At 37.6% G+C, this 26696-nt stretch overlaps 1 protein-coding gene across 4 annotated transcripts in view; it reads left to right on the top strand.

The window, feature by feature from the left end:
- The first annotated feature begins 247 nt into the window (after positions 1 to 247).
- LOC136856876 (serine/arginine repetitive matrix protein 2) overlaps positions 248 to 26696 on the top strand; it is a 120009-nt gene continuing 93560 nt past the window's right edge. Inside the window, exons 1-3 of one of the 4 annotated variants that reach the window (XM_067135091.2) lie at positions 269 to 360; positions 863 to 1256; positions 11494 to 11871. The gene's annotated coding sequence lies outside the window, so the exon portion shown is untranslated. Of the gene's footprint in view, positions 361 to 862; positions 1257 to 10531; positions 11872 to 26696 lie in introns of those variants that run through there. The other 3 variants (XM_067135090.2, XM_067135093.2, XM_067135092.2) reach the window with 3 other exon arrangements.

Raw genomic sequence — 26696 nt, 5'->3', positions numbered from 1 at the left:
CAAGTGATTTACTCCGATGAAATATTTTTGAATTTTCTTATTAATTCATTCATAAATACTATATCTGAACAGGGAATTCACTGCCGTACGGTGCTGGAGAACTACATACAGATGGAATAGTATAGCAATGAAATATAGGCAAATACAGTCTCTCCTGTTTTTCCTACAGGTCCTTTACTGAACGTATGTTAAAATTCCATGGATGTCGAACATTCCAAGCTATCTCAAAAATCACAGTGCTCAAAATCAATAAACAGGGCACTGGTGCTTTGTGGGTAAATAAGTAAATTACAGTCGTGTAGTGCAGGTAGTGCAGTGCAGATTGAAGAAAAGCAGTTTTATTCGAAGTTGCTGTGAAATGTAGTGTATACGATGAGTCAAATAGATATAAATATATATAAGACCACTAGCTCTCCTAAATTTTATAATCCCAAAACGGAGACCTAACTAGATGGCAGACATTGAGTTCGTGTAGTTTATTTGTCACATTTTATAATTTGCCATTCATTCGTATCTTATTTTAACTTTTTAAAATAATATACTTTTATTTATTTTTTTTTCCCAAGGTTCACTAAGTTTGTAATCGATATTACTAAATCTTGATTGTTTAGGGCTACTTGGCAGTAATGTCAACGTCAGTTAATCAATGGATGACTTTAACTTAGGTACGTCAGGAACTCGGGATAGTAGAAACATTTTCACTAGCCGTCGCAACTATGTAATTTAATTCAAACTGTGAATATCTACCTAGTGAACATTTTCTTTATAATGGCAGGATGTAGACAACCTTATTAAATATTATGTTTTAACATCTTGTAGAATGAAACAGCCTACATAAGTTATTTCTTGTATATTATTGTAGAGAATATCTTCAGCATTGTACAAGGTGAAGTGCCTTCTATCGACAGTGTGGAAATGTGCCATAAGGAGGAACTAGTGGATGATTTCCCAGAAAAGAGAAAAGGAAATCTTTTCAGTCTTCATCTCGCTTCAGCAGCATCATCCTGGACTTCACAATGTATTAACAGAAATGAAATGCATTCTTCAAGTGTAGAAAGAAGTACCTTAATATTTTTAATCTATGGTGTTTTTCCAGAAGGCTGTGTAATCATGGCCTCAGTGGGTCACTGCCAACGAAGAAATGAAGATAGTATTTTGAATAGAAGCTGTAATTCAAGATACAAATGTCCGAATCCGGGATGAAGTGATTCTCGGGTATTCTGCTGACAAGCAATGGGTATCATCAGTTTGAAGAGGTAAAGGAAAATGCATTAAATTTGTTTATGGTGTTACTGACATTTCATATTTTAAGTCATAATTTCATGCATCACTCCATGCGCCAATAGCTAGTTTATGGTGGGAAGACTAACCCTAGCGATAAGGACAGATATGAAAGGGATTAAGTGTGAGGAGAAAGACTTCTTCTCACATTGCATTCCTCATAAATGGGCTCGACTCTTATAAATCCCATCTCTTCCAAAAGTATTCATTCTGGCAGGCTGAATGGCTCAGACCGTTGAGGCAGTGGCCTTCTGAACCCCTGCTTGACTGGCTCAGTCCTGCTTAGTCCGATAATATTTGAAGGTGCCCAGATACGTCAGCCTCGTATCGGTAGATTATTGGGATGTAAAATAACTCCCATGGGACTAAATTCTGGCACCTTGGTGTCTCCGAACACTGTGTAAGTAGTTAGTGGGACGTATAGCCAATAACATTATTATTATTATTATTATTATTATTATTATTATTATTATTATTATACCGTTTGTTCTGAGCCTCTGAGAAGCTGTCTCTCAGAGAAGCAGACATTCATACTTTGAAGACTTCATTGGTATGTTTACTCCTTAAATTGCAATGGATTAACAAACCCTAGATAGCCTAATTAAAGCCCATACAGATGGTTTGCAACTAAAACGTCACATCACATATTTCAATCAAACAATAATTTGACCTGGCTATTGTTATTTATTTACATAGTTTACGCCCACATTGGAGCGTTTAAATCAAACCCAAATACATTTATGTTAACAAAGAATTAACTGAAGATTTAGTTTGAATCATCATCTTTCTTTCCCAAAACCTCTTCATTCTGGCTGACCTGGCTGCCCTTTCTTCATCAGATATGACATATTGTTTGTGTTGTATAGTTTTTAATGACAATCTTATTTGTTTGTTCTTGATAATCCTTTTTTCTTCTCTATTTTCAATTTGCTTCATTGTAATATTCAGCTCTTCTAAGTCGTCCTGAACTTCTTTAAACCAATTATTTTTTGTTTTACTTTTCCAAAAGTAATTAAATAGTTGTTTTATTATCCTATTATCATTTAATCTAGAAAGACAGAAAAAGGCAATTCTTCTTTTTCTCGTATCTATTATAGATTCACTTTCCCTATAAACCACTGCATTAGGTAATAATCTCCATTGTCCATCCACCTGATAATTTTTATTAATGATTGTTCTGAGTATCCTTCTGTCAACCTTTTGCAGTGTATCGGTTGTTGCTTTGGTGTTCAATTTAAATAGTGTTTCACAAGCATAAGTCGCTTCAGGTTTAATGACGGAACAGTAATGTTGAAGTTTAGCATTTATTGAAAGAGATTTTTTCTTGAACGTTGGCCATGTAATTCGTTGTGCTTTTTTAAATTTAAATGTTCTGCTTTCTATTGATGATTTTTCATTGGAGTTCCAAGTTATAATTTCCCCAAGATATTTAAACTTATTCACAATTTTAATTTGTTTGGTATTGGCTAAGGTAATGGTTGGTATTGATAAGTAAAAAAAAAAAAAACTTGATTTTGTCTATACGAGGTGAGTTGGCCATGTGGTTAGGGCTGTGTATCTGTAATCTTGCATCCGGGAGATGAGTTCAAACCCCACTGTCAGCAGCCGTGAAGATGGTTTTCCGTGGTTTCTAATTTTCACACCTTCCCACTCCTAGACCTTTCCTATCCCATTGTCGCTATAAGACCTATTTGTGTCGGTGCAACGTAAAGCAAATTGTATAAATAAATAAAAGTCTATAAATTAATTTCTTTATATATTTGCGATAGACTACCTGCAAACTTTTCAATTTTACTAGGTATAATTCAATTAGGCACATCTAGTTACCTCTGGATAGGTCACTGGTTGTGTATGTTAGTCTGGATACTCGATACACCGCACATTACACTATCAATCACCACAGAAACATGCGATAGAGTAGTGAATACATATTTCTACATAAGGTTGGCATCAGGAAGGGCCTCTTGCTATACAATTGAGCCAAGTCCAGTAAAAGTAGGGAATAACCCTTTAGCAAAAATTAGAGTTGAGGTAGATTATATACACCTTACATTCATTACTTGTAAGAAAGAGAAGTGTTCATTTCCAGTGCTGCGGATCCACCAACCTACCCCTAGAAAATTATTTACTTTTATAGGAAAATAATCGGAAATTTTATAACTTTTTACGTATTACTCGCACACTTTTTAGTGATAGATGGACACCCTAGTGCTGAATCGGTCGACCTCGGCAATCTTCAAGATTCGTATTGGCAGCCTTTGAAACACAAACTATGAATCGCTTATGCATCGCTGTGCGACATCTGGCGTACATTTTACATACTAGTACTGTTGTTTACACAGCAAAGCCAAACTATAGAATTTATGCTAGGAACAAGATTCGCATCGAGAAATGTTATATAATATGTGTGTGACACACTTGTTGGCTTAAGATAATAAAGGTTTAGAAAATTCATATCGATTGATCATATTATCGATTCAATTCAGATTTCATTTCTGTTCAGTTGGCAGTATTACCAGAACCGGGAGAGCTCCCTCCTTACTCCTCACCCCTGTACACAAATCTATCACTGAAAAGTGTGCGAGTAATACTTCCCACATCAAAGCCACTGCCATTGGCTGAAATTTATTATGGTATTTCTCCTAGAATTCAACACGGATGTCATTACCAACAACCATACAATAAAAACTCCACATGGAATCAGTGTCTTTGCTGTTAGGGCAATGGTGTGACACAAAACAATGGCATTGGAGACCAATGGGTTTTGTCATGAGCCAGGATGTACCTATGTACATCCCAGAATTAAACAGAACAGTTGGTAGCATTTTGTGAGTAAGACACTAACAACCCCATTGTCTTCGCCGTATGCCTGCTGCTGCAGCACCCTAATGGTGTTAGTTGAAAGTCTTTAATCTGGTTCTGCTCCCAATTCACATAATGCGACACAGTTCGCATCTATGGCTCCAGTAGATTATGGAAAAAGCAGCAGGAGAGTTCCTGATGGATTTTCAATTTCAGAAGTGGGACTGTTGTCAATAGAGATTATTTTGTCCACTGTCACTGTAGTGTGGTAAGTGGTTGCTTGCTCAAAGATATCTAATGTATCAATCTATAAGTAATTTGTTTCTATTGCAATATTCATAAACTAGATCTATCTAGTAAACAGTCCATTTCAAAATTTGTAAGTGCCCATCGAGGAAGACCTATGCATGAAAGAATACTTCATAATGGCAAAGGAGTTATCCAATTGAAGGAACATACAGCAACCACCTGATGAGTGACAAATTCTGAGAGATTATCGCGCAGTGAATGAAGACATCCCCTCAAAATCATTACTAACATATATCCCGTCCAGGCATTACTGGGCAGGACCCGAGATGGCAACTGCCATTGCCACAGTGAGATAGAAACACTTCTACAAGACTTGGGTGCTTGTAACATGGTGAAGTTCTTAGAAATGCCTGCCATCACTATATCACTAGGCCTATATGGGCACTATATCACTATATGGGAATCAACATCTATATCATCACTATATTCGGACCTTGGTCTTGATGCCTTAAGGGAATGTCAATATAAAGTACACAAAGTACATGGACTTGTGCTCAGTGGATCCTGCAAGTGGATAGATATGGCAGCCATTCCAATAGGCTCAACTCATGGCATCCTACATTTAGAACTGAGACCTCTGAAACTCAACCAACGGATGTTCATAAAGGTAATGGTAAAGATAAGCCTACAAACCCACAATTCCATACTATATAGAAATATATAACATGTGTAGAAGTAGTGTGTCTTACAGTTGGAGCTAGAGGCACAATAACATCCATATTTGCACAATTCTATAAGCTGTTTGGGCTGGACAGTCAACTTCTTAACATGGTGGCCTTTTTGGCTGTTAGGGTTCTGTTGCTCTTTTGAGGATTCATTGACATATAGGTATCTCATTTACCATCTGATTATAGAACATAATGTAACTCATGTTCAGAATGCTTCATGTATTGGGTAACTTATATCTAAGGGAAGCTGAATAGCATATGCTGTTGAAAATTATAAATGTTTGGAGGGTTGTTGATGTCCTGAATTCTGTCATTATAGCTATGCTGTCTGCTTTTCAGAGCTCACCTTTTACTCATCTTTCTACTTCTTCATAGTGTTCTGGGATTATGTGATATGTCCCTATGAAGAGACATAGTGCATAAGGTACTGAATTCCTTAAATCCATCAGCTTTGTCATGTTAAATGGTTGGTGATCTTTGCATATCACTTGCACTTTTTTCCAGGTAATTAGCCTTATTGTCTCCTAGTTTAGCCCTTGAGGATCTGCTGTGGAGTCTTTTCAACAGCACATTCACTTTTTTCTATTTGCAAGGAGCTTAAATCTGGCTACGCTCTTGGTCCTCTTATCCTCTGTTGGACTGTTGGCAGCACTAGTGCCCATTATTGTCTGGAGAAGGAAATTCTGAACTCGACTGAAGTTGCAGTCATATCTTCCGCATATGAGTAAATGTGTTTTGCTTTATTTATTTGTTTTTCTTTGTGCACGTTGGTCTGCATACTTTATTCTGCAAATTTTATTTATACTAAAGAAGACATGGATCCTAAAGAACAAGAAAGAATTGATGAACTTCTCTGGAGTGTAGAAAAAAGAATTTTCAATGAAAACAAATTACTGCAAGATGCTATTGCTTTGATGATGAGTCTGATTGTATGCTATTTGATGACACCTAGGCTTATGATGAGCACCCGTCAAGGAATGATTCATGAATTGAAAGTACACATAATAAACGAGGAGTCTGGTGAATCTGAACATGAAATACACATTTCTTCCACAGTGTCTGATCAAGTATCATGTTTGATTGGTAAGGACAACAAAACAAGGTGGAATGCTGATGTAATACACAAAACAGGTCATACAAGAAAACGGAATATAGTAAACCCTACTCATTTACTTTGCGCCATAAGAGAGGCAAAACATGTCCAGTCGTCCTTAGAAGCCTGGCAGCTATATTTTCCTAACAAGGCACTTGAGGATACTGTAACATATACAGTACCAATATATGGATTGAAAAAATCAGTCTAAGTATGACTGACCATGTGATGCTACTAACACAAGCATTGTAGAAATAAAGGCTGTGATTGGTCTTCCGTATTTGGCAGGTGTTCACAAATCAAGACATTTGAACCTGTGTGTGACTGATGGGTCTGGTGTCAAAGCTTTTCACCTTACAATGTCCAGAAGAAGATTTCAGTTTACCTTATGTGCACTCAGATTTGATCATGAAAATGATCAGGGTGATAAGATTGAAGCTAATAAGGTAACACACATCTGGAAGATTTTTGGGGACTTTGTATGAAGATGCATGAATAATTATTCACTTAGTGAATATCTCACAATTGATTTAATGCTTTCGTGCTCATTCCTTCAGTTAAAATATTGCAAATGAGCCAGAAATATTCGGTATCAAAGTATTTTCCTTGGTAGATGCCAGAATATTTTAAATTTATAAGATGGAAGTGTATGTAGACAAACAACCTGAATAAGGTTTATATCATTGGCAAAAGCGTAATTGAGCGGGTAGTTCTGCCAGTTTTTGGGTCTGGTCCCACTATTACTACAGACAATTAGTATACCTCAGTATTGCTAGGCGAATCACTGCTCAGCAATCACAAACGTACAATGGTCAAGACAATGAAGAAATGATAAACCACTGATTTTCCCCCAGTCTTTGTCCAAATGAAGCCTAGGTAAAGCAGATGCTAGCATGTTTGTGTATCGAGGGAGCAAACAATTCTCATATATGTTCCCAAAAAGAACAGAAATGTACTTCTCCTTTCTGCGGTGCATGACAATGATAAGATTGACCCAGATTCAGGAGAAGTCTACAAAGGCGAGATGCTTATAGCCTTATGAAAGGCGGCGTGGACGTTGTTGACAAGATGAAATCTGAGTACTGTGTACCTAGAATCAGCAATCGCTGGCCCCTTACATTGTTTTACATGCTTTTGAACAGTGGAGCAATCGACAGTTTCATTATTTTTAGAGAAAGACCAAATGGAAGTGGCATAACTCGCCGGAACTATTTGAAGGAGCTCTCGATGTTGCACTATTATTACATGATTCATCATGCATCATTTGACTGTATTGCTCCTGATATAAAAGTTTGGTTGTGCTACATTTTGGGCCTTGCAGAAGAGAACCGACAGCAGCTACCTGTAAGTCAAATAGACACAGGCTGCTATGCTTTTTGTGACAGATTATCTAGGTGTGCTTCATGTTCAAGTTTCATCTCCCAAGAAACACATCGCCGTTATGTGTGCAGTGGATTGAATTAGTTGAGGAGGATAATGATGAATAAATACTGTGGACATGGTGAGTTCAGGCACGTTGTGAAAGAATTTTCTTTCTTTATTATAATCGCCATGTTTTCAGTGTTATCTTCCTAGAACAAACCCCGTATCAAGATTCCTTTGAACTGCTGTTAGAGGATGAAGATAATGACAAGTGTATTGTGGAATTTGAGAGTGTTGTGAATTGGTTTTCACTCTTTAATGTTTTATTTGTGTTTTCATCTTCATAGAACTCAATTTCAACTCTACATTTGTATTCCCTAAAGAACTTTTGTAATAAGTTCTGATTGCAAAACATTCTTCATAAACTAATGAGCTGAACATTTCTTTTTTTATATGTTTAGCAGGGTACCTCATACTGTCAAATACTCTCATTAGGCTAGACATACGTTTGTATTATAAAGCCGACATTTCAATTAACTGTTCGTTTAAACAATAATTTCGGTATTAATATCACTCATAGAATCTGTGCTTCTGAAAATACCATGCGTGGGTTTTAGCAGGTGGAATATCAGCCTGAGTTGCTGAGGGTTAAATCTGGATTTACTGTTGAGAAAAGAAGAAAGTGTAGGTTTAATTGTATTTGAGGACTAGTTGTAGTTGGAGGAGGAGGATGTTGGCTTTGAAAGAACTGACAAAATCGTTTACTACTAGTTGTTGTAGTTTTACTATTGTAAATATTTTTGTTGGCCATGCTGAGTTGCTCAGACAGTTGAGGTGCTGGTCTCCTGACCCCAACTTGGCAGGTTCAATCTTGGCTCAGTTGACGATGCTCACATACATTGGCCTTGTGTCTAGATTTACTTACACATAAGAGAACTCCTGCACGACTAAAGTCCAACACCTGGGTGTCTCTAAAAAACCATAATAGTAGCTAGTGGTACGTAAAGCCAATAACATTATTATTATTATTATTATTATTATTATTATTATTATTATTATTGGAATATTCAGTAAAAAAGTAATTTATGAACTGAGGTGGCATGTTTATTTAGGTTGCTAGTTTTGTGAGATGTCTCCTCTTGAATTTTTAACTATTATTATTTTACAATTGGAGATGTGTGCTTTTGAAAAGGCATAGTATGTTCATTAGCAGTTGAATTACATGCTCGATGATGATGATGCTTGTTTAGAGACCTAATATCTGGGTCATCGGCGCAATTGAATTAGCTGCCGTAGGGGAGAAGTGGCGCTGTGCTCGGTGCAACAAATGTAATAGGAGGGCTTGGCATGTAACTTTCAGGATGTCAGACCTCTTACAGGCTGCTTGAGTAATAGTTAACTACAAGTTTGGTAAGATATGAGACCTCAGATCATTTAATTGTGGCCAGATTGTCAGTGTTAGACATGGGCCACTCCATCTAAGTTGGGCAGGCTGAGCTTTCCAAGAGCCGCAGTATCAAGAGTGTGTTGTGAATATGTGGATTCGGGAAAAACCACATCGGCCAGAGTCAACCATTGTCGTGCATGACATGTTGATGACAAGGGTCACCATAATTAAATTAATAATATATTGTGGTTCCACATATTCAATACAAGAAAACTTATTAATGCAAGGTTACATTATAAGTCAGTCACAATTGGGACGGGTTTCAACCTTTAGTCAGGGTCATCTTCAGCCTATCGTTCAAAAGGTGCAAGGTAAAAATTCACTGGCAAATAACAAGAGAACGTAGAAAACAAACTTTTTTCACATGACGAAGGTTTAACATCGTATAAGAAAGATGCACTGGGTATTCAAAAGTCTTTAAAATTTTTCAAAACGTTCAAGGTAAAAAGTTCACTAGCAAATAAAAGACGTAGAAAACATAAACTTTTTCACATGACGAAAGTTCAATGTCACATAAGAAAGATGCACTGCGTATTTAAAGGTCTTTTAAATCTTGATGATACCCAGTGCATCTTTCTTATGTGATATTGAACTTGAAGTTTGTTTCCTACGTCTTTGATTGGCTAGTATCTCGAAGTAACTCCAATTTCCCGGCCATTTTTCCTATTCTTCACGTGTATTTATTTCTCTATTACTCGAAATTCGGTTATACAAATTTCTCGATTTCTCGAAGCAAAAGTTTCTTCTCTTCAAGCAAAAAATACTCTATAACTCGAATTGTGTACAACAGTGACTGTGGAATACAGAATTTTTAGTTCTTCAGGAACAGTTAACTAGTAAAGAAAGGGTTTCAGTGATGTTGGGAGCTAATATGACAGAAATCGAAGAACAAACTTCTAGTGATCAGAAAATCGGTGAAGCCTCGTTTTTCGGGTGTGAAATAATTACTGGTCACATACAAAAGCAATCCCGGAAGTCGTGGATGACAAGCTCCATTTACGAATCTTGGCTGAATGGTTTTGAACCTACATACAGAGTCAGTCGAATATAAATGACAGTGTTTCTCACAGCAATAAATGTTGTTGAAAAGTATGTGGAAGAAAAGAAGGTTAACAGTAAAAAAACAGAAGAGACTAACAAATTTTTTTCCAAAGGTGTTAACGGAGGTATGTTTCTTATTTCACTACTGTATGTACTGTATTCTGTCTTCTAAAAAGTTACTTTAATAAGGGTCATAATTAAAGCGATCTCATAAAATACGAGTTTGGTAGTGTATTTTTAAATACTTTATTTAGTATAAGCCCGTCCATACATGATTCAGTTATGCGCTATATATGCTAAAAAACGGTATTCTCTATATCTCGAAATTTCGATAACTCGAAATAAAATTTAGCTCCCAAGGTGATTCAAGATACCGAGGTTCCACTGTATTTAGGATATTATGAGTGAGACTTGTTTCTGTAAGATGTGCTAGGTGTGGTTATAATAATTAACATTTATTATAACAAAGCATCAAGCTCATAATCAACTTATATTGATGGATGCCATACCTCTTGAGTACCAAGAACCTTATAATACCTTAATGTACTAAAAACATTACTTTAACTGGTGGGTGGTTGCTATGTGAGCATTTCTTTCATGTTGAAATCCTGGTGGACAAGATGGGTTTCAGTATTATCTTTCACCTACATGCAGGTATACAAGTCAACCATCGGTATTTTACTTAGTAATTGTTGTTTTCAGAATGGTTGTGGAGGTGTATCTCTCAATATGTGATTCCTGACGTTTTGTTATTTGTAGTTTTTGACATCTGTAGGTACTTGAATTCTTCACATTCTGTGTTTGGTGACAGCTCTGCTTTTCTTAATATTTATCATGATATTGTGGAAAGTAACAGGTTTTCAATGTGATATTGGCCATAATATTGAATATATTTCACATTTCAAGATTTCAGGGAAAGCATACTTTAAGCCAAATTTAAAAAAAAGTTATATAAATATTGCACTCCATATGAAAGTGAAGACCGGAGTTAAGGAATATGAAGAATGCAACTGTATTTTTGTTAGCTTAATCATTGAAGAATTACAGACTAAAATTCCTAGGTGTCTGCTGTTTGTGAGAGAGAATTTTGTGCAAACACTAGAATTTCAGTAGACTTAACTCCACACTTCATGCTGGGATAGTACCTTATACTAACTTGCAGGGCTCTTATCTATATCGAACCCCAAATAATTACCATTACATTAATACAAACTCTTAAAGCGCAAGTTACCTGCTAGTTTGTGTGCAGTAAATATTCAACGTACAGTAACTTCTTTAGCCTCGTACCACCATCAAAATTCATATGTGCAGGATCAGTATATACTAGCATAGAAGTTAAAAATCACTTTTTGATACAGTAGGCCTATATGTTTACATACCTACTGGAGTGTTTTGAAGATGCATGAAATAATGACTGACTAATGTATTCTAACAAAATATGAAAAGTAGTGTGCCATAACTGAATGACCAAATTTTCCTTCTTCTTCAAGGGTACCTTGGACATCGCCGTGTTCTGTTGTCAGCATGTTGCCGTGAACTCTGGAATTCCGATGAAGTTCTCCTTTGTCTTGTACGGGCGCGCTACATCCAGAAATTATCCACTCGTCGTGCCGTTGTGTGGTAGCAGACGTTGTTACCAGCAGTGTGCGGTCGGTATCTTGCTCGGAATCGTATCGCCTCGAATCTTGCCGAACCCGGATTCGGCACTTTCGGTTCGTGCCGTGGCATATCCGGAAATTGCCTTTGGAGACCAGTTGTTCGGTCACACTCTTTGTTGCTCAATTCGGGTACGATAAAGAGAACGATTGGCCGTGTTTCGCGTACGGGTTCATTTTGACGAGATATTGCAAGCCTGTCCTGAAACTGAGGTATGGAAACATGTCTTAATTGTGTTCTCCAGGTAGGAGTAAGCAGACATTTTTAGAACCCCTATCCTTCTAGTTTTTAAACCAGTGGTGAGAAATGAAAGTATTGGTGTGGTCTTTATTTGCTAATTCTTTGTTCCAAAGTTCATAACCAATATTATTAGAAGATAATAGTCAATTGGGTTATTTTTCTTTCCTCATTATACCGGTAATATTTTGTTTTCTATATGGCTTTTATAGTGCACTATATTCACAATATGAATTTTGGAACTTTTTTGTTGATATGGCAAGGCTGAGCACATTTTCTTGTATTATTTGGTTGTTATAGTTGTTTTTCTTTAAGCTCTGATATTTTATTTATCTAAATCAATATTTTAAAAGTTTATTTTACATTTTATTTATAAGTCTGCGTTCATAATGTTATTGCTTAAGTTGTTGTAGATTTTACTTTATTAATCATTTAGATTTCTTAGAATATTTTCATTGGGGTCTATTAAACATTTGACTACGTACCCTATGTTGTGTAAATCTGAATGCTCTAACAAAAGTCTTAGAACACTTTTAACCAATTGAAGTTGGTTTTCATTATTATAACATATTCCTTTCCAATTTCTTTTCTCATTGTTAAGGAAAATTGATTTATAATTATAATTGATATTTTGACCTGGCTGGAAGTGGCAACAGCAGTAAGTAAAATGTAAAACAAGAAGTCTGCTGGACTGGATGAGCTCAGTGTGGCCATGATCAAAACACTAGGAGAATTTGGAATACAGTTGTTGTAGCTGGGCTGAGCAGCGCAGGCTGTAAAGCGCTGGCCTTCTGATTCAAAGTTGGCAAGTTTGATACTGGCTCAGTTCAGTATTTGAAGGTGCTCAAATACGCCAGCATCATGCCGATAGATTTATAGTCACTTAAAAGAACTCCCTTGGGACAAAATTTTGGCATCTCAGGGTCTCCCAAAACTGTAAAAGTAGATAGATTGTTATTATTATTTACAGTTATTGTAAAGAGTACTAAATAAAATTTGGGAAGGAAATGAAATCTCTAGTGACAGGATGCAAGGCATGATGTTTCCATTATTTAAGAAATGTGACTGTAATAACTGAAGAGGTATAACCTGCTATCTCAAGGGTTAAAATTGAGTCCACCCTGGAGAGAAAAATCAGAAAATTTGTTCAACCTAAACTTCCAGGAAGAAAAACGTGGAATTAGACTAGACAGATTAACTTTAGATTCTTCTTTTTCATTTTGTGTGGCTAGAATGCTGTTTAAAAAATATTACCTGTATCGAGAAAAGAGCTGTGTGCAAATTCAAGGAGGCAGGTCAAGTTGGTTTTGAAATCAAGAGTGGAGTTCAGCATGGAAGTTGTCTATCACCATCTTTATTATTGTAATGGATAAGGTTATGAAAGCAATAATAAGAAAAGATCAGTGAACAGATGTGCTTGTATTTGCTGATGATGTTATGCTATGGGGTGAGACAGAAGTACAAGGTAAACTCTTTTTTTGGAAAGAAGAATCAGTCAGAACTAAAACAGTTGGTTTGGTGATGAGACAACATCTTGAAGCAGTCAGTCTGGGGCTACAAAATGAAGTAGGCCTAGAAGGTATTATTTAAAACTTCAAATACTCTGGGTGCTTCTATTTTTTCTGATACCACAAACCAACAAACAGGCAATAAGATACAAGCTGCATCAAAATTGTACCACTCCATTTGTCCACTACTTTGGGATGACATTTCCCCAAGCTTCAAAAGGTCACACTGTACAAAACATACAGACTGGAAGCAACAACTCTGACTAGACCCATGAAAGGTTGCTTACAGCCACTGAAATGAAGTTCCTCCATTCTTGTCTCTAAAAGACAAGAAGAGACATCATAGGGAAAGAGAATATTCAGCAACAACTTGGATTGGACAGGAGTGATATGGACATATAAGGAGGACAGCTCAAAATAGGATTCCCAAGGCAATATTATGAAAGGAATTCTCTTGGTAAGAGGCCCGGGAGAGAAGCCTCAATGGTTGTAAAAACATTTTCAAAGACCCTGCAAAAGGTGATTTAATTGGCAGCAAAAGGCAGGACTTAAGCTGTGAATGGCCAGGATGAACTAGAGGAGGCTCGTAAACATCTGGTTTGCTGGAGCAGGGAACTGATGACGATCTTGAAAAGGTATAATTTACTGCTTGTAGATATACAGGAATTGCACAAGACTTTCGGTGTCTCTGAAAACCAGCATCCCACTGTCGCCAGCCCTGAAGATGGTTTTTTGTGGTTTCCCATTTTCACACCAGGCAAATGGCGGGGCTGTAGGCTACCTTAATTAAGGCCATGACCGCTTCCTTCCAACTCCTAGGCCTTTCCTACCCCATCATCGCCATAAGATCTGTGTCGGTTTGACGTAAAGCCACTAGCAAAAAAAAAAAAAAAAAAAAAATACAACCAGCCTGGTATATGTAATCAGGGATAGAAATTCATCAGCTTGCTCAATAGAGATTTTGTTATCAATAGTCCAGTGTATAAGAAATGTGATTCTCATATAGAATAGAATCAGTTTGGTTTCCAAAATGGTGCTTATACATGTGAGGCACTCTTCCCCTTAAATGTTCTGATACAGAGATGCAGGGATATGAATTTTGATGTCTATGGTTGTTTCATAGATTACAAAAAAGCTTTTGTCTCAGGCATGGAAAGCTGGTAAAGATTCTGAGGTCAAGTGATATTGACCATAATGATCTGTGCATAATAATTCTGTTATTAAACACTGAAAGCTGAAGGTCTGATAAAAGACCAAAACATGTACTAATAGATGATCGTGTAAAGTATTGGAAGGTGGATTTCACCAATGCAATTTCTTATATTTTAATTGTAAGTTTATATGGAATGCAGTATGAAATTTATTATGTGTAATTCGTAACCTGTAATGGAATCTGTTTGCAGATGTAAAACCGATCAAGGAATTTCTGAAATGGCCTCAATGAGAAAAGGTGTCTGTCAGGGTTGTGTATTGTTGCTTCTTTTGTTTAACATCTATTCCGAAACGGTCTTTGAGGAAACTCTGACAACATCAGGTATGCAGATGAGCCAGGGTTAGGATTTTTAGGTGCGCACCTTTTTTGTTAGGGTAAATTAAAGCTGTATGGAAAGATATCACGGTGTGAAATTTTGTTTCTAGTTGCAAAAGGAGCCATTTTTCACGCACCTTTTTAACTTTCTTGGGACCTTTATCCCTTTTTTCCCCTAACCATACCCATAATCCCCTTTTTCTCTCGTTTTTCTTTGAAGTTTAATTTCAATGTATTCTATAAGATTTCTAATCAATATAAAATATTTAACTTCCATTTAACATCTCCTCAGCTTGCTGTGTACGTGCGAATAGTAAGCCTACCTCTTTCAGTAAGCACCATGTGGGAGTGAAAGCACACCTGCAACAATGGAAAATAATTGTGTGTTTGACAAAACGTCTTTCCTCGCTTTACCACTATAATGTAGCCCGCAATATTGCAATTGACAATGAGTGATTCTATCCCACCAGAATCAGTAGCCTGCTGTTCGTGAATGTTTGTTACTGTGAGAGACGTCATCTGTTCGCATGGAGGCGGAGACTGGTGACGCAGAGATGTCAGCAACCGCACTTGCATAATTCCGAGAATTGAGACTGGGTTCTGCTCGAAGCTATTAGAAACCGCTGAGACTGCAGTTCCAGCATGAATGAGAACATTCTGGTAACTTTCGTGGTGTTATAAGAGAGTGTGGACAGCAAGTGAGCGAGTGAGTGCAAGTGTGAGTTGTGTTGCAGTCGCATTGAGTTATCAAGTGAACTGGTGTTAGGACTTTGTTACATTACTGAATGAGTGTACAACTAAATTTTACCATGCCAAAGGTGTCCAATGCCCGATTTATTGCTCTGGCTCAGGAATTCAAACAAGATTTCATAGACACTGATGGAACTGTTATGCAATGTACTATTTGTGATTCAAGAATTTTATTAGAAAAACACCAGCGAGATCACATCAAACAACACATTTCCAGCTCTAAGCATCAAGTGAATAAGACTCTTCAAGCAAACAAATCGCGGCAACCTCTATTATGAAATGCGTTTCAACAGAGTTCTTCAAAGAGCCAAAATTTGAAGGAATTGAATATTGATTTGTGTGCAGCTCTTATGGCTGGTTTACTCGTGGACAGTGTTTAGTATAGCAGTAAGTGGTAAGTTGCTACTTAACTCACGTAGGCTTGTTTAAACGTAAGACAGCGTTTAGTACAGTGGTACATGGCAGTTTGTCACTTAAGCCACGTGATTCAGTAGTTCCTGTGTCGTCAACTAGATCAGAGATAAGATGGACGGCCATCAACAACGTGTAAAACTTGTTAATGACGTTATTCGCTGTGTGTTAGATAACATTTTAGTGGAAGTTGACGATGAGGTAACCAAAGTTAGGAGAAAAAGAGAATGGGAGCGAAAATGGATTACCAGAAGGAATAATCTCGGGGCAAGTACAATTCTCTTTAAAGAATTAGCCGACAGGATCGACAGGAATATATGTTATACTTGTGAATGTCAGAAGTAACATTTAATGAGTTACTGCATAAAGTTGAACCAATTATACAAAAGACGGATGCCATCATGCTTAGTGCATTATCAGCAAAGCTGAAACTGCATATCGTGCTGTACATGCTCGCGACGGGAAATAATGTCCGAAGCCTTCATCATTTCTTCAGAGTTTCCAAGGCCAGTATATGATTCTGGAAGTATATGAAGCTATATATATATATATATATATATATATATATATATATAGCTATATATATTGCTCTGAAAGATTTCATACAGGTAAGGAAAAATACAAATACATATTGGTTACAATATTATATATAAGCAATTGTTTAGCAAAACGACTATTATCAAAGGTTTATTGCTTTTAAATTTCAGTGAATACACATCAAAAACCTATCACGATAATTAGTATTGTTTCAATTCTGCAGTGACTTAAAAGCTTCTGTCCATCTAGCCATTGTTCTCGGCAATTAGAATGAACGATCAAAGGAAAAAAACTAACTCACAACGATGATCTGCTCCGTAGCTTTACCCACAACTTATGAACTTGACTAAATTGCGCCTGTTCGCACGTGGTAAGTTGCAAGTACAGTGCTCCCCCACTACTCCGATGGCTGCGCGCGCAGCTGGTGAGAAGTGTACTTGAAAGGAAAAATAGACTGAATTCTATTCCACTTGACTAAATTGTTACTTAATCGTTTACTTACCACTTATCACTAAAGTCACAGTTCACACGCTGCAACTCACTTAAGTTAAAAATTTAGTTACCACTAATTACTGTCCGCGTGTAAACAGGCCATTACACAGACAGGAATTCCACTCAGTAAGGTGAACCATCCAGCCTTTGAGGAATTTCTTGAAAAATACATAAAGATGTCAATGCCCGATGAGAATACTTCAAGAAAAACCTACATGGAGCCTGATTACCAAGAAACCAAAGAATCAAGGAGAAAGTGGGTGATTGCAATATGGGAATCATTGTGGATGAAACAATAGACTCATTGGAACGATATGTTTTAAACATTTTAGGTTTTCCCTTGAGAATGTTAAGCCCATGTTTTTAAAAATGTATGAGCTGCAGAAAGCCAATGCCAGTACAGTAATGCAATCAATAATAGACTTCTGCCAGAAACTCTGGCCTACTGGTATCGAGTTCAAAGAACTTCTTCTTGTGGTTACAGTCTATAAATGGTTTCAGCTGTTAACCAATTGAAACCTTTATTTCCTAAGTTGAAGCATGTGACATGCGTGGTTCATGCCCTTCATAGGGTTTGTGAATCTATAAGGAACGAATACGACATCGCGAATCAATTCATCTCTATCGTGAAGAAGATTCTGCTGAAAGCTCAGAGTCGTGTTGTTGCCTACAGGGAAACCACTGGCCTACCCCTTCCAAATTTCCCGGTCATTACTCGCTGGGGATTGTGGATTGGGTGTACTGCTATGTTGTGTGAGAATTTTGACAAAATTTGAGAGTTTGTGCTTTCTTTGGATCCAGCTGACGCAGGCACAGCAATTTCTGTTACTGGAGAAAATACATAATTTGCAGACAGAACTATATTGTGTTACAAGTACCTGACTGCAGTTATTAAACAATTAGAAGAACAAGGCCTGGAAAAGGAAAAACAATGGGGATATTTTTACTTCCGTGAGGGAGCAGTTAGATAGCTTTGCCAAAGATAAACTTAAGTCTAGTCTTCAGAAGAATCCAGACATTGAGGAATTTGCCACATCTGTAGAGTTGCCATTCCGAGTGAATACAAGGTTTGCCCCACTGGTTTCTGTGGATGTCCAAAGAAGCTTTAGCATCTACAAAGACATTCTATCTCCTAATAAACACAGACTTGCTTTTAAAAATGTAGAGATGCTTAATGTCTTGAAGTACAACAGCTTCATGTTTTTTCTTTCTTTTGATGAGTGATAGTTTGATGTACTTGTTTGTAATTCAATAAACTAGAATAGAGGAAAGAGAAATCGTTGAATTAGTTGAATAAACCAGAACTTTTTGCCCCCCCCCCTTTTTTAACCTTATTTGAACACTTTTTCCCTTCCTTATTTCATCTGAAATTTGCACCTAAAAATGCTAACCCTGAGTCACTCTTGTAATAGCAGAGGAGTTATTTGCCCTTCAATGCATGATAAATCACATAGTTCACCATAGTGAAGAGTTTGATTTATGTGTTAACTCTTCCAAAACAAAAATTAAGGCGATACAAGCAAATCTAATAATAAAAGGGAATATTGTTGAGTAAGTGTCCTTGAAATTCTTGGTCACAGTGTTGAATGATCAATGTGATTCCAAATGAGAGATAAAATCTAGAATTGAGCAGACCAGGAAACAATTCATTACCATGAGGAAATTCGTTTTCAAAGTCAAATCACTGTCTCCAGCTCCATACATTGAAAAAGTATCGATGCTGTGGAAATGTATCTATATCACTGTCTCTTGCACATACCTTGGATACTGGAATTTTCAAGTGTCACAACCCTTAATCATATTTAAAAAGCATTAAGTTCTGCTGCTTATTATAATACAAGGGAAAACGCAGTACCTTGAACGTGTTATGAGAGGCAAAGGCATCAGTTATTACAGCTAATTATTGAAGAAAAGATAAAAGGGCAAAGGTCCATTCGGAGATGGAGAAATTCATGGCTAAAATGCATTAGAAGATGGCACAGATGTTCATCAGAAGAATCTTTTTGTGCTGCATTGTCAGTGTCAGGGCTTGTTATGTGGATCGTCAACTGCTGTTTGGAGACATTCAGAAGGGCAAACGGGCAAGAATTCTTAATTTGGTCATTTGATTTGCCAGGGTTTGGTGTGGCTTTAATTTTTCATTTCATTAAAGTCAATGTCCATATTGCCAAGATATCAGAATACAATTTGATGTTGGACTTGAGTGGTTCAAATGGTTTAATGCTGGCTTTCTGACTCCAAATTGACATTGGATCTTCACTCTGCCCATTGCTTTATGAAGGTGCTCAAATACTCCAGCTTTGTCTGTAAATTTATCAGTCTCAGAATTCCTGCAGGACAAAATTTCCAGCCCTTTTGGCATCTTCAAAAGCTCTATTTAGTGCAGTGTAAAACCTTATTTTCCTTTCTTTCCTTATTAGTTGTAGTAGTAGTAGTAGTAGTTGTTTTGGTCAGCTATTTTGTAATGTTAGGGGCTGTACTTAGGAGGAACTCAAGAAATATTTCATGAAAGATTGCTGCTTTTCCTGATTTCACTTTTTATAGAGCCTTGTGTACTTGTGAACTGAGGTGACATGCTTCTTCAGGTTGCTAGCGTTGAGATATTTTCCTCCTCCTGATACCTTTTTTCAAATGCGGCAAATGGCACGGTTATCACTGACAAAATCCTAGTGGAAATAGTTCCACACTTCACTCATATTATCCAAAAGTACCGGGTGAGTTGGCCGTGTGGTTAGAGGCGCACGGCTGTGCGCTTGCATCCAGGAGATAGTGGTTCGAATCTCACTGTCGGCAGCAACTGAACTTACGTTGCGCGCGGCTGCCCTGCTTTAAGCATATATATACAATATTATGTGAAGTCTTACTTTATAAAAGATGCTGGAAGTGTCGTCCTTCCTGGGTTATACAGCATTGTATGTAGTAACCATATTCAGGCTGATGCGAGTGAATTCTGCCACAGTAATGTTTCTGATTTCATTCATAATGTTATCTTTCAGTTCTTCCAGTGTGTGAAGATTTGTTTGATACACTTTTTGTGTCAGTTTATCCCACATGTAAAAATCACACACTTTTTATATCTGGAGAACGATGGGAAAATAGACCAGCACTGATCACTGTCTGCAAACACTTTCAAGTGAATCTTCTGCTGTATGAGCAGGGGATGAATCTTGTTGAAACCACATACACGATATTTTTTCTTCCGTTAACTTATGGAAGAACGACGTGAAAATGTCCTCTTGGTACATCCCTGCATTTACTGTTGTCTCTGAAAAAAAATATTTTTTTTTGCTAGTTGCTTTACGTTGCACCGACACAGATAGGTCTAATGGTGACGATAAGACAGGAAAGGAATGGGAATGGGAAGGAGGCAGCTGTGGCCTTAATTAAAGTACAGCCCCGGAAAACCATTTTCAGGGCTGCCGACAGTGGGATTCGAACAAACTATCTCCCAGATGCGAGCTCACAGCTGCACGCTCCTAACCGTATGGCCAACTCGCCTGGTCTCAGGAAAAAAAAAAGGCCTAATTATTCATCTTGCACTAACAGCACACCAAGCATCAATCTTCCTATCATAATGAGGGACTTCATAAACACCATTAGAAATTTCTGCACACCAGTAGCAAGAGTTATGACTGTTCACATGAACATTAAGATGAAACCAGGCCTCATCACAAATGAACACAAGCTGTGGGTCAAATAAACGATCATTCAGTGATGCAAGCTACCACTCACAATATCTCACTCTTGTGGCTGTATCAGCAAGTTTTGAACAATGGGCCCATGTAAACCTGTACAGTTTGATGTGTGACAGCTTTGTAGCTCTGTGTGCAGAAGAAACCGAAACCCATACTTGTGCTAATTTTGTGAGTGATTTATTCGGTGACCAAGATTTACACCAATATGTAGCTTTTCCTTTGTTAAAACTGTTTGTGTGCGTGCATGTTTTTTATTGCGTACTGAGCCAGTAGTTTCACATTTATTTGCAATTACATAAATCTGTGCTTGTGAAGGTGGCTGAAAGGAAATTGCTGAACAAATGCATCGTGTACCTGTTGAGCCGACTCATACTTAAAATGACTTTTACATACAAAAATATGGTGTTGCAATGATAACTGTGTCACCGTGTTGACAGCTGAGATTCAGATTCAAGGTCAAGAATTATGCGTACGCCTCCCATACAGCAGCTTGCATAGTGTAGAGTAAAAACACTGTGCATTTGGTCTGGGTTTATATGAGAGACCCTGTAGGTTGTTTTGTAGGCTGAACTTGGCTTTTCCATCCAAACTGAAAATAAATAATGCTACAAATTTGTGCAATATCACATTCAAGAATCTTAAAGCTACAATTTGACACATCTTGTTGCCAAGGTATATGGCTTTTAAAGAAATTTGTACTTCATACATGCTGGCACCAGAACATCTGCATAAATTCAGAGGAAGGTCTCTTTTGTAATGGGATCGGTAGAGCTACAAACAAGCTCAATTTCTTGCTATACCTGCTACCTGTTGTTTTGAAACTTACAAAATTGTGACGTGTGTTCCTTGCAACTGCTTTAAAATTGGCTATTTATGGCAGGTTGACAGTATAAATTTTATACATCTTAGTGTTCTATTAACATACTATCGAAAAAAGTATTTAGCTCAGCTGTAATAGTATCATTCGATATTGATATCTCTTCAGTATTGAGGTTATAGAAGGTATCAAAAACCCATCTCTAGTTTCAGCATCATAACAAATTGACTTCAGATTCTACTGAATCACTCTTACCATTGCTCTTGACCAAAGAGATTATTTACAGCATCAAACTGTTTGATGCACTGCTAATTACCGTTTCCCAACAAGTTCATTGTGTATTTTGCCTATGGCCATGCAGTTAAGGACGTGCAGCTGTGAGCTTACATCCCGGAGATAGTGGGTTCGAGCCCCACTATCGGCAGCCCTGAAGATGGTTTTCCATTTTCACACTAGGCAAATGCTGGGGCTGTACCTTAATTAAGGCCACAGCCGCTTCCTTCCCACTCCTGCCCTTTCCTATCCCACCATCGCCATAAGACATGTCTGTATCGGTTTGATGTAAAACCAATAGCAAAAAATCACAAAAATCTTTACAGTATCCTTGCATGAAAAGTGATTTTGTTTCTTTCCTTTCTGAAAAAAAATATTCTGGAAGCTATCATGTGAAACTTTGACTTTGGGCATCAGTATAAATTAATTTTAAAATTCCTACTCTGTTAAAAGATCCCCGTTTGCTTTGTTGATAGTTGTTGCAAATACTGAACTTGCTGAGAGATGACCAATCTTGTTAGTAAATTGAGGCAGAATATCTGGCCGGTATGGACTTCCCATTTCCATCCTGAAATAGTAGCCTATTGGTAGATCAAGGAATCCTTGGTGCAGAATTCTCCTATGAACCAGAAAAAAAAGTAAAGAAGTTTTACAGTCTTAAGATAAATATTTGGATAGTTTCAATATTTTGCCAATGCTTCTGTTCTGACAGTCCTCATCAGAGATAAACTAAATAATTTAAAATTGCACATAGTTACTGATAACACGTATATTATGGTGAAGAATGACCATCAGTCATTGACTTACGCACACATCGCACAGGAGTTTTGAAGTAATAAAGAATAAAATATGTTGTAGACCAATTTGGTTACTTGCTTTTCGTGCCCAAGATTGTCTTGTATTGAATTCCAAAACAGTTGGTTGGCATCTAAGAGTACTTAAATACAACAAGCACATACAAGGAGTTTTTTGTTTTTTAGAGAATTCCTTTTCAAGCAAAAATTATGACAGTAGTCCACAGATAATAATGTCCTTGAAGATCCAATGTTGTTAATTTTGAGTTACATAAAATACAAAAATTCTTGTATATAATCTTCTATGAGAAGCAAAATGTCCCTACTTATGTTCATTTTTTTTTTTTGTGGTGTATCGTATATTTTAATAAGAATTTTATAAGTTTGACACATTGTGAAGATTCATAATCGAGGTTTTATATTGGATATAAAATTGTTGATGTCCCATTTTATAAAATATAATTAAATTATGTCCTTTTAGGATCCTAATGTATTTGGACTTCTTGAACAATACTAATATATTGATTATTATTTCTGTTTGTTTTGTTTAAATTATTGAGCTGAAGAACGCTCACTTTGTGTCAAGATATGTACCCATTGTGAATGTCATATACATTGTACTGAATAGGTGGATGAGTTTTGTGATTTCTTAATAAGAAGTTTTGTCTGACAATATTGCAAGTCAATACATAATAGACCATGAAGTTTATCACATGTAAGAAGTATTTTTTGGGCTTTAATCAGAACCAGCCTGGGGTATTTATTAATATGAAAGTAAAGAAATTTAAAAATTAGCTTAAAAGGCCCTTGAAACCTAGGCTACTTTTTGAGCAACTCCACGCTCAGATTATTTCCTCACCACAGAGTATTACAGTTCTACTGCACATTTAACCTTCTGTTTCACATGGAGAATGGCCTTCAATTTTGCTATGAAAGTGTTCAGCTTTTTCAGTATCTTCCCTCATTCTTTCTTTGGAGTAGGCCTTTTATGCTGGGTATTATTTTCTTGCCAGAGAAGGAACCATTTTCTTCTTAAAAATATAATAATAATAATAATAATAATAATAAGAATAAGAATATTGGCTTGACGTCCCACTAACAACTATTACGGTTTTGGAAGACGCCGAGGTGCTGGAATTCAGTCACGCAGGAGTTATTTTAAATGCGTGCAAATCTACCGACACGATGCTGGCGTATTTGAGCACCTTCAAATACCACCGGACTGAGCTAGGATCGAACCTGCCAAGTTGGGCTCAGAAGGCCACCGGCTCAACCATCTGAGTCACTCAGCCCGGCCTTAAACATATTAGGCCTACTACGAATTGGTACCATATTGGTAAGTCGAACATCGCATGTGATGTTAAATAGACTGAAATTGGGTGATAAACATACCTCTTCCCTTGGCTGGTGGAATTGGGATTCCTCAAATTTGATGGCTGGAAACATTTTGCACAATTCTTTGGTTTTTCAGTTTCTCAAGACCATATTTCTGGAAAAGTTTTAAATCCTCCCTACATCATATACAAAACCTGTCAGCTCAACTGTAAAGATTGGAATATAAGGATAATCAAACTTACGGATTAATGTAAAACTGAAGCTGAAATCTAACAAGGAAGTTTTTATTCTAATTGAACATATTTATTTACTTTTCTTTATCTTAGCCCGCCTGTTGGCCATGATTGTTAAGGTATGAAATCTGTATGGTCTGACACAATGCTTAGTCGGTTTGAGTTCTGTTGGTCAAAAAAATTGTCACCATCAGAATGTTGGCCAGCAGGGTAGTGGAGGTGGAGGTATAAAAATTCTAATTACAAGATTGCATGCCAATAGCCTGGATTAAATTCCAAACCTCTCCACGGTGCTCATATGTTGTGAGGGCATATGATGCTGTTGATGGCGATTCGTTCGTTGGATGGGGACGGCAGGAATAGGCTATGTGCTAGCGCCAGGTTTTTCCTTCTCCCTTCCTTCTATCATATATCACATTATTAATTTCATCCACGAACCTACTACGCTGGCGTAGCAGGGGGAGAGGTGCTACTCCCACGTGGCACGTCCCAGGTGGCGGATAGGGGGGTCCTAACCGGCTTGCCGGCGGAGTTGAGGGAAATAAAATACCTCTCGCGGACCAAACACACTACCCACTGTGGATGGGGGACGCAGATGAAGAATACACCCATGGTATCCCCTGCCTGTTGTAAGAGGCAACTAAAAGGGGCCCAAGGGACTCTCAGCTTGGGAGTGTGGGTTGGCGACCACGGGGCCCTTAGCCGAGTCCTCGCATTGCTTCCATTTACTTGTGCCAGGCTCCTCACTTTTGTCTATCCTGTCTGACCTCGCTTAGTCAACTCTTGTTCTTTTCCGACCCCGACGGTATTAGAGCATTCGAGGCTTAGGGAGTCTTTCATTTTCACGCCCTTCGCGGCCCTTGCCTTTCTTCGTCCGTTACTTCATCTTTCGAAGTGACGGATCCCTTATTTCTTCTTTTCTCTCTCTCTTTGCCCCCTGTGGGTGGGGGACACAGACGAATAATACACCCACGGTATCCCCTGCCTGTCATGAGAGGCGACTAAAAGGGGCGACCAAGGGATGATTGAATTAGAACCATGAAACTACTTTTGATTCGTACCATCACGCAGGCAACACCATAGGTTGCATGTACTTGCGTGTAGTACAACTACATTAGGTACGAAATAGGTTTGTGATTAGTAGCAGCCAAGAGCCTGGCCTGGGGTTTTCCAGTACCCGTGCATCGTACCCATGTGAGCAACACCGCGGGTCTGGGCATTGCCTGCGAGTTGTACCACTATATGAGTGACACCATGGGTCTGCTTTGCCAGTGATTAGTACCCACTATGTGAGGAACACCATGGGATAGTGAGAGTCCCTGTGGTTAGTACACCTAGGTGAGGAATCCTTCGGTTTGCTTTGGCTATGAGTGGCGCCATTGTGTGAGAAACACCATAGGTCTGCGTTACCTGTACAAAGTACAATACTTGTGAGTAGTACCATCTTGTGTGGAACACCGTGAGTCTTCGCTACTTTTCATTAGTACCCCAACATCCCAAATACCATGGTTCTACTTTACTCGCGACATGTACCATTCTGTGGGGCCTTAGACGTGGATTTTGCACTGCTTTCGACATCAAGCATCATTGTGCTTTATAAGTGGTCCCTTGGTCAGTAATACTATTATTTACGATCTTTTTTTGAGTCTGATCCACTGTTTTTTTTGTTTTTTGTTGGGTTCATGTCCATCCAATCATTCTTCATGACATTTTTTATTTTATTTTGGTCAGTGGATGAATTTGAAGTTTTTGTTATTTCGTACCATTAGGGGCCAATGACCTCGATGTTAGACCCCTTTAAACAACAAGCATCATCATCATCATTCATTTCATCTCATTAACTCCTCTGATGAGGAAGGGCATCTGGTTGTAAAAGAAACTTGCCACAAAGTTTCAACTCACTTCCTACCTGACCCTGTAAAGAAGATGGTTGGACATGCATTTACTTTTCATTATCGTGTGGAAACTTGAGAAATGACAAACTTCCATGCTGTCATTGATATTCCTTGCAAAACAGTACCGAACACACTTCTCTAGCTTCATAGCTCACCATAAAAATTGAAAACACCTTCTAGTAATCGCATTGGCAGCAGTCGTTCTGAATATTATCAAGCTGTTGCCTGTTTTATCACCAAGTGCCCAATATTGGTGTTATACCATATTTGATAATACTAATGTCACCAAGGATGTTTTTTACCAATCAGGAAATATTTGTAGGATTTTCTAATTATTTGTATGCATTGTTATTTAGATACCCGTAAGTAATCTTAACATCTTTATATTTTGTCGGTTTTTGTGTTATATTGAAAGGAGTAACAGTGTCCAGCAATGTTATGGTAGGGAGAGGAAGAAACAATATTGACACTGTGTAACATAGTTGTCATCAAACCAGCGCATAATGAGACCTTTATGGACAAACATTTTTCC

Source organism: Anabrus simplex, chromosome 1 (genome assembly GCF_040414725.1).
Source record: "Anabrus simplex isolate iqAnaSimp1 chromosome 1, ASM4041472v1, whole genome shotgun sequence".
Lineage (NCBI taxonomy): Eukaryota > Metazoa > Arthropoda > Insecta > Orthoptera > Tettigoniidae > Anabrus > Anabrus simplex.
This window is presented reverse-complemented; position numbering and strand designations above follow the sequence as displayed.